This window comes from Pelophylax lessonae (assembly GCF_965119305.1).
Source record: "Pelophylax lessonae genome assembly, chromosome: 1".
Classification (NCBI taxonomy): Eukaryota; Metazoa; Chordata; class Amphibia; order Anura; family Ranidae; genus Pelophylax; species Pelophylax lessonae.
The window spans coordinates 60907451-60915669 of NC_138768.1; the positions used below are offsets into that span (position 1 = coordinate 60907451).

Genomic DNA, 8219 nt, shown 5'->3' on the forward strand with positions numbered 1-8219 from the left:
AACTCTTGATTTGCAAACTTGCCATTACCTTTAAAGAACTGTATTTAAGACAGTCTGGCAATGGGCATTTTAGGAATTAAATTCAAGATACTTACAAAGCCATCCACAACTCAGCCCCCAGCTACATCACTAACCTAGTCTCAAAATACCAACCTAATCATTCACATTGTTCCCCCAAGACCTCCTGCTCTCTTGTCACCTCATCCCATGCCTGCCTCCAGGACTTCTCCACAGCCTCTCCCATCCTCTGGAACTCTCTACCCCAATCTGTCCGATTATCTCATAATCTGTCCACTTTCAGATGATCCCTGAAAACTCATCTCTTCAGAGAGGCCAATCTGGCCCCCACCCAACCAACAACTGTACTTTTATGCCCTTCATCAGTCCATCCCCCCAGTTATTACCTCTTGTATCTCTTGACCCTCCCTCTTAGATTGTAAGCTCTAATGAGCAGGGCCCTCGGATTCCTCCTGTATTAAAAATTGTACTGTCTACTCTAATTTTGTAAAGCACTGCTTAAACTGTTTGCGCTACATAAATCCTGTATAAGAAGGATGATGCTGATTGGCCAGAGGGGGGAGCCAATAAGCGGGTCCGGTTTATGCAGTGTCCACTGGCCACCCGCAAACGCTCCCCAGAGAGACAGAACGGCGGTCTGCCGCTGTAAACAAGGCAGACCACCGTTCTGTCAGAGATGAACACAGGTCTCTGTGTTCACCAGGTGAGTCCATCCCCCACAGTTAGAAAGCACCCCCTAGGGTTACACCCTTTCATCGCCCCTGGTGTTAACCCCTTCCCTGTCAGTGTCATTAGTACAGTGAGTGTGCATATGTTTAGCGCTGATTACTGTATTAGTGTCACTGGTTCCCTCAAAAGTGTCAGTTAGGCGTCCGATCTGTCCACCGCAATGTTACAGTCCCACTAACAATCACTGATTGCCTCCATTACTAGTAAAAAAAATGCCATAAATCTATCCCCTAGTTTGTAGACGCGATAACTTTTATGCAAACCAATCAATATACACTGATTTGCATTTTTTTTTTTTTTTTTTTTTTTTTTACAAAAAATATGTACCTGAATACACAATGTCCTAAAATGATGAAAACATTTGATTTTAATTATTATTATTATTTTTTTTTTTATTGGCGGTGTTTTATAGCAGAAAGTAAAAAATATTGTTTTATTTTTTTCGAAATTATTGCTTTTGGTTTGTTTATAACGCAAAAAATTAAAAACCTCAGAGGTGATCAAATACCACCAAAAGAAAGCTCTATTTGTGGGATAAAAAGGGCATACATTTTATTTGGGTACAGCGTCGCACGACCGCATAATTATCAGTTAAAGTAATGCAGTGCCGTATCACAAAAAAATGGCCTGGTCAGGAAGGGGGTAAAACCTTCTGGGGCTGAAGTGGTTAAAGTGTTTTTGAATGTAGAATTTGGACTGAATAGGGTTAACAGTCTTTGACAAAATCTTGATAATACTGTTACCAACGCATCAAATTGTTATATTATTTTACTTCTATGGGCCTTCTAATGTACTAAACAGCAGAAAAAAAAAAGGACATGTATTTTTCAAAACACTCTGCACAGCAGGACTGAGATGGGAAGGATTGCTATTTTTCTTATGGGGGAAGTTGGATGCGTTTTAGCACGGTATAAAATGCAACAGTATAAATGATCCCTAAGGCTACATTCACATGTGGGCGTAGCGGATCGTGGGCAGAATCACCGCGATTCTACAATCATTGCAAATCGCGGGACGCCTGTGCTTTCCCCGTGATTTGCAATGGCACCCCAAACGCTGTGCGAGGTTTCCGCCTGCCGAATCAAAGTAACATCGCGCAAACAAAATCACATGATGCCCAAAAAAGGTACAAGAGCTTCTTTGGGGCATCATGCATCTCGCGATTTGCAATGATTTCCGGATTGTGGGCAGAATCGCGGCGATTCTGCCCGAGATCCGCTATGCCCATATGTGAACGTAGCCTAAAGCAACCCAGAGATTAGAGAGAACAGAGGCAGCCACTGCTGACCTGCTTAAAAAGGTGGTTTGCCTGGCTGTTCTGACCCCCTGGCTTCAGCAAAGTATCAGGCTACGTTCACATCTTGGCGTTGCTATTTACAGGTGTTTTTTCAAGCGTTTTTATGGGCGTTTTAGAGGTGTTTTTACGTTGACAAGTGACCAATGGAAAAAAAATTTAAAAAACGCCTGTAATCTGCCCAAAAAGAAGCTCATGTTCTTTTTTTGAGCGTTGGGCATTTTGCTTAAAACGTCAAAATGCTCAGATGTGAACAGGCGCCATTGAAATGAATAGGATTTCTCTTGTTGGTCGTTTTTTGAGCTGATCCTAGAGCAGAAAAACGCCCCAAAATGTCTACATGTGAACTTAGCCTAAGGCTGGCCATACACTATACAATTTTCTTGTTCAACTTTGCTTTAGATTTACCAAAACCATGTGATATAGGGTCAAACCTAAACACTTTCATTGTGTATGCAATCTGGCAGGCCCTTGCACTACATAGTTTAAGGTAAATCTAAAGGAAATTGAATAAGAAAATTGTATAGTGTATGGCCAGCTTAAGTCACTCACTGAAATCAGGGAGACGGATAAAGTCAGCAGTCCTTACTAGGGATCGTCCGATTATCGGCAAAGCCAATATGCACTTTCCTCGATATATCGGAATCGGCCCCTGAGGTTACCGATATTGCCGATATTTTAGGAAAGTGCTGTACCGGGGTGATGCCTGCAGCTAGAGGCATCACCTCTGTACCGGCGTCCATAGCCGATGGTCGGCTGTCTTGTAATGATAACCGATGCAGCTGAGAAGCCGCTCGGCTGTCATTACAAGGAGCGAGAGGGGACGTCCCCCCCCCCCCTCCCGCGGCTCGCCGGGTCTTCCGTACCTCCAGGAGATCCGGGCAAACAGCCTGCACGGCTGCCGAAGACTCGCATTCGGCTCTCATCGGGTCTCCATGCTAAAACCCAGAAGTGATGTCATGACATCACTTCCGGGTACTGTTTGGCGCCAGATTAAAAAAAATGACAGCCACCCAGGACCCCCAGGTCTCTCCACAAGAGGACCTGTCAAGAAAAAAAATAAATACAATTTTTTTTAAAAATGTACAAAAATATCATTGCGTATTGGCCGATGCGATGCATTGGGCAAAATATCGGTATCGGCAATGAAAAATCGATATGGGTCGATCACTAGTCCTTACCTGCTTGCTTGTTCACCAGTGACTCATAAGGGGGTTGACTGAACCTGGAGAGTGCAGAATCTGGTGAAGCTGTGCATGGTAGCCAATCAGCTTCTAACTTCAGCTTGTTCAATTAAGCTTTGACAATAAAACCTGGAAGCGGATTGGTTTTATGCAGAGCTGCACCAGATTTTGCATTCTCCAGCTTTGCCATTGGTCACATTGTATGCCAAATTGCAGCCTATAGCCCGCAGCATCATTGCCCCAAACGGTGTGACCCTGACTTTGCAGCACCGCACCGATTTCCAAAAGTAGTTCCTGCACGACTTTTGGCGACTTCGGGGGCGATTTCAATAGACATCTGTGCATGAACCCGCACAGATATCATTCGAATCGCCTCCGAACTCGCACTGAAATGCGGGTTTGATATTGTGTGAGTTCAGCTGAACCCACACGCATTTCAAACCGGCGTTCAGTGTGACCGTACCATCAGGCTGGGTACACATATGCTGCACTCCCGGTTCACAGCAGGGGGTCCGGTGTGTCCCTGTTCACCGATTCAGGTGCGAATTAGATCTGAATTTTTGCCTGAATCGGAACCGAAGATGTACAGGACCCATTCCAAATGCGGACCGTGGCCACCCCGGAGCTGTGTGAACCAGATCCATAGGGAACCGGTCACACTCTCATGCAAATCGGATGAGTGGAAATCCGCATCCAATTCGCAAATCTGTGAGCGCAGCCTTAGTAAAAAAATTTAAGTATTTTTGGAAGGAGAAGCCAGCAACGGCAGCTGTGTGTCCAGGCTTTCTTTAACCACGGAACATTGCAGAAAGCTGGAGCAGTAGGGGGAATTGCTACAACACAGAGTGATTGGGGGTACCCAGGCACACCTGGCACACCCCCTGAGCATGCCTATGGGATACAGTTAATGGAATTGTGTGTCAGTCTGCAAGAAAAGAGTATAACATCTCACACATATATTTGTGATTTTAGACAGGGATGGAAATTGACGTTCCCATAACTGGTTCATTAATGGCCATGAGAATGCAGAAAGTTCAGGAAATTTAACACCTATTTGAAAAGCCTCTGAGGGAAGCATTTTGTAGCTCTCACCTGGACACAACCTAGGCTTTGTGACAGATCCCTTTAAAATTTCTGAAGTTAGCTACTTAAATAAGTTGTACCTCCTCTGATGTTGGATATTCTCCCCTTTCAGCAAGCTTTGGCATCCTGGGACTTGTAGTTCCCCTGCAGCTGTAGAGCCACCTCTTGCCTGTTTCAGACTTACAAATAACATATTAGCTGCCTACCTGTTGGGCTCCGCAGTAGTGCAATGCATCATCTTCTCTGGAGGAGTCTTCACATCTTTCATCCAGGTAAAGCAGAGCTCAGGTGAGACAACCCCTCCCAGCACACCTGGGCAAAGTTCAGCCGTTCTTCCTCTTCTCTCTCCCCAGTATCGGTCAGCTTTACTTCCACCTATTAGTTGTGTATAGAGGACCTTCCCTGCAGTGAGGGTGACATCAGCCTGTTGTCACTGATAAAATACACTGATTTCCATAGGCAGCTCCTACCCTTCCCCTGCAGGTGTGGCCACTGTGTGCAGGTGAGCCTATGGTGTAACACAATAACCTCATACACATACCTCCCAACCTTCCAGGACTAGGAGGAGGAAACACATCACCGCTTGTAGAATTCAATCCTTGCCTGACAAACGCACATACAAAACACAACCGCTGCTTCAAAATTCAAACAATTCAATCAGAAAAGCAATCACAATCTGCACGTTAAAAAATAGATATACAAAGTGGCCCAAAATAATTAGAACAAATTATACTAATATAATATCAATGAATGTGATTATATGTATTGTATATTGGTACTGGTGACATAAAAAAAAAAAAAAAAAAAAACCTACAAATGCTGGAGTAATACAATCAGATACATTGTGCATGATGGCCAATTCACCATTTACTAGCAGCCTGCCTTATTTGGGAACAGATACAGTGGGAATAAAGTAGGGTACACATGGGAATGTAGACTGCACTATTAATGTAAATATAACTTAATCTAAAATAAACACCCAACACAATTCAATTGGTAGTTAACCGCTTTCCCACTGCTCACTGTGCTGCTACTGCGGCACAGTGGCTCGTTATCGTCTGGCGACGTAGGTCTACGTCACCAGACATTCCCCTCTCTCGGCGGCGCGCGCGCGCCGCCAGAGGCTCGCTCCCGCTGTTTTCAGTCACAGCGGGAGTCGGGCCAGGGGAGGAGCGGCGGCGATCGCCGCTGCTCTTCCCCGATCGTCGGGGAATCTAGTTTAGAGATCCGCCCCCTTGTGTAAACAGAGCGGGCGGATCTCCTAAGTGACAGGCAGGGTCACATTGCAGAGTTCAGCATAGCTGAACATGCGATCTGTCCTTCTGTCACTCAGTCACCTCCCCACACACACGTTAGTAAGCACCAGGCATACATTAACCCCTCCCTCTCCAATAAAATTAACCCCTTCCCTGCCAGTGTAATTTTTATAGTAACAGTGCATATATATAGCACTGATTACTGCAGTGTGCATGTAGATTGCTCCAGCATACACAGACTTCCCTTTATTGATGGGGAGAGGGAGAGCCGGGACCCCAGGCACATAGATATACATACACACAGGTTACGCTTTTCCAGAGGGACAAGTTGGAGCCATCTTTGTGGGTCGGCCTCTACCACCAGGGACCGTTAGTGTATGGGAGATTTCGTTATTCCCAGGGGACATCTGGAATTGAGATTTTGCATTCACTTGTCCGTTCTCTGGTAAGCAGATTGTTTTGGTGGTGCCTCCTAGCGGGTCCTCAGCACATTGGAAGTCACTCTATATGCACATCCATTTTCATTGTCTGGTAATTGCATTTGGATCTAGGTGGTGGCGTATCCTTAAGACCCTCTTTGAGCTAATTTTTGATCTGTCTTCATTTAACAACTATCTGGTAATTACATTATTAAGGTGGTGGTGCATTCACAGCTTCTATCATCTTTTAATATACTTGTATTGGCTAATTTATATCAACATCTGGTAAGCAGCCTGTGTTGGTGGTGGGTTGTATTAGCACCTTCCCTTTTTTCCCAATTTGGCACATTCGGGAGTGACTCACCTGAATTATATACAGTATAACGCTATGTTTTATTTGTTTTTTATTCACTCACTCAATATATCGTGATCCCGGGACGGCCATCGCTGGGGAGGAATTCTTCATCTGGCTTGGTCAATCCTTATTCAAGGCACACTTTACTGCTACTTCTGGTAAGCAGTAAATCTATATATTTTTTTGCACGGTCGGTAATTCGGCTGAATTCTTACCTTATTGGACTTTGAATCAAACAATTTCACAACAAACATTGGGACTTTTTGGACTCTTGTCATATGTTTGTGTCACTTAGCGCAGCTTCCTTTCCCTAATTACTGCAGTAATGTCACTGGTACCCCCAAAAGTGTCAAAAATGTCAGTCAAGGGTCAGATCTGTCCGCCGCAATGACGCAGTCCCGCAAAAAAAAATCGCAGCTCACCGCCATTACGCGTTAAAAAAAAAAACACCAAAAATGACAGAAATCGTTCCCTTTGTTAGTAAACGCAATAACTTTTGCGCAAACCAATCAAAATACGCTTATTTTGATTTTTTTTTTACCAAAAATAGGTAGCAGAAAACAAATTGGCCAAAAATTTTAAAAAAATTAGATTTTTACATTTTTTTGGGGGGGGGGGGGGATTTCATATAAAAAAAATGTTAAAAACAGCTGGATGCCGACCAACGATTACTGGCGCTTGAAAACTGCTGTCTTGCTGAACTGTGCTAGAACTTGGCTTTTTAAAAAAAAAAAAAAAAAAACCCTGCAAGACAAAGGCATAATGAGCTAGTATGCATTGCATACTAGCTCATTATGAAATACTTACCTTAAAACGAAGTCCCGACCCGGCATGCTCCCTCGGCGTCTCTTCCAGGTTCGGCGGCTCCGGCGCTGTGAGTGGCCGGAGCCGCGATGACGTCACTCCTGTGCATGCGCGTAGGAGTCACTTTCCGGCAAGTCCGCCGGACCTTCAGAGCGCATGCGCCACTAGCATCAGCGGCTGCATGTAGAGCAAATATCTTCTGAACGTGCAAGTTTAGGAGATATTGATTGTACCTACAGGTAAGTTTTATTATAGGCCTTATTATATGCTTACCTGTAGGTAAAAGAAAAAACATTGAGTATACTACCGCTTTAACACTCTCGTTAACTCAAAAGATCCTGGACTGTAGTAAGACTTGACTCTTGACACTCTGTTTAGCTCAAAAGTCCTGTGAACAACTCCTTCCAGCCATTCACTGACTGAGGTAGCTCCTTGTAACTGCTGGTGCTGCTGCAACTCTCAACACTGTACACTGCACGCTGTACACTTTAACTCTTCAGGGCCCAACCGTTGGCGCCCCCTTTACACTTCGGGGTCCTCTCACTAGGCACCCCCACTGACTCTTTAGGGTCCTCTCACTAGGCACCCCCTCTGATATTTCAAGGTCTTCTCACTAGGCACCCTATTTAACGCTAGCTGGCTCCTGGATCCCTTGGACCTTCACCGGAGCGGTCCCCTCTTGCTAGGCAGACCCCCAGGGGCAGTTGCAGAACTTGAAATGCTTTCCTGAAACTGGACCCCCTCTACTCCGATGGTCCTCGGCACACCGGAACCTCTCTGCAGCTCAGCTCAGCCCAACTCTCTGTCCCCTCAGGCAAGCCGCCTGGGAAACCTGATTCTTCTGACAGGAGGAGAGACAGCCATACTCTGCTTCCTGCCAAAGACGCTGCGTCATGCGCTCCCTTCAAACTTATACCCACTCCCAGAATCCTGTGCGGCAGAATCTGCCTTTCTGGGGTAGATACAAGCCTAAATGTGCCACTGATTGGGTTTCCTCCACTGCCCAATGAGAACCCTCTCATGGAGCCAGTGGGGAGACTCCCCATTCTCAATAGCAACACCTGGAAGACATGACAG

General features: G+C 45.2%; 1 protein-coding gene across 1 annotated transcript in view; it reads right to left on the reverse strand.

The window, feature by feature from the left end:
- CCDC68 (coiled-coil domain containing 68) overlaps positions 1-4627 on the reverse strand; it is a 69985-nt gene extending 65358 nt beyond the window's left edge. The window contains exon 1 of the mRNA XM_082274444.1: positions 4515-4627. The gene's annotated coding sequence lies outside the window, so the exon portion shown is untranslated. The remainder of the gene's footprint in view (positions 1-4514) is intronic.
- Between the last annotated feature and the right edge of the window lie 3592 nt (positions 4628-8219).